Source organism: Lottia gigantea (genome assembly GCF_000327385.1).
Source record: "Lottia gigantea unplaced genomic scaffold LOTGIsca_5, whole genome shotgun sequence".
In the NCBI taxonomy this organism is placed as follows: domain Eukaryota; kingdom Metazoa; phylum Mollusca; class Gastropoda; family Lottiidae; genus Lottia; species Lottia gigantea.
In genome coordinates, this window is record NW_008709715.1 from 563,730 (window position 1) to 564,450 (window position 721).

Sequence of the window (721 nt, forward strand, 5' to 3'; positions counted from 1 at the left end):
TATATCTCAACAGAGTTTAATATTATTGGTACTAAAGTACTAGGATTTTACTAAGATAAAACAAAGTGTGCACTAAACTTGTATTAATAAATCTAATTCGTATGCTTTATATAAGTATATTTTTTATACTGTATATAAAAAGGTGATTGGTTCCCAGAAGTGAAAGTCCTCAATAGCGACCCAACCGTAACACCCCAAAAAAGGGAAAATTGAACGTAATCCAACTTTTATCAAAGTGGGTTGTCATCCAACGGCCTATGGGTAAGGGAGAAGAGATTTGTCATCTGTGATAAGTTCTCTATAAATGAAAAAACCCACGAATTTCATATATCACTTTTGTGTTGTGTTCTTTTACACAACGAATATTGCATACATATTCCACAAATGGTGGAAAAATACGCTACTTCCATCGCCTGTCATCCATTAATGCCTCATGTCCCAGTTATCTCTACGGTGTTTATTGAGAAAGATCATCCTAGCGTGCAGATTATGATTATACATGTAGAAATGTATGTGTTTTTGAATTCTGTAAAGGTGAATAAAAATTCAAGGCTTTGCCTATAACCTTGAATCAGGAAACCGTTTCAATTTGATATGATTGGAACCTTGTTCTAATTATTTACGTTCTACAATACATCTGTAGAATTTCACAACCCGGCTTTACTGATAATCAATATAATATAGGCCGTGTATGGTTTTCACAATCATAGGCCTTTTAACC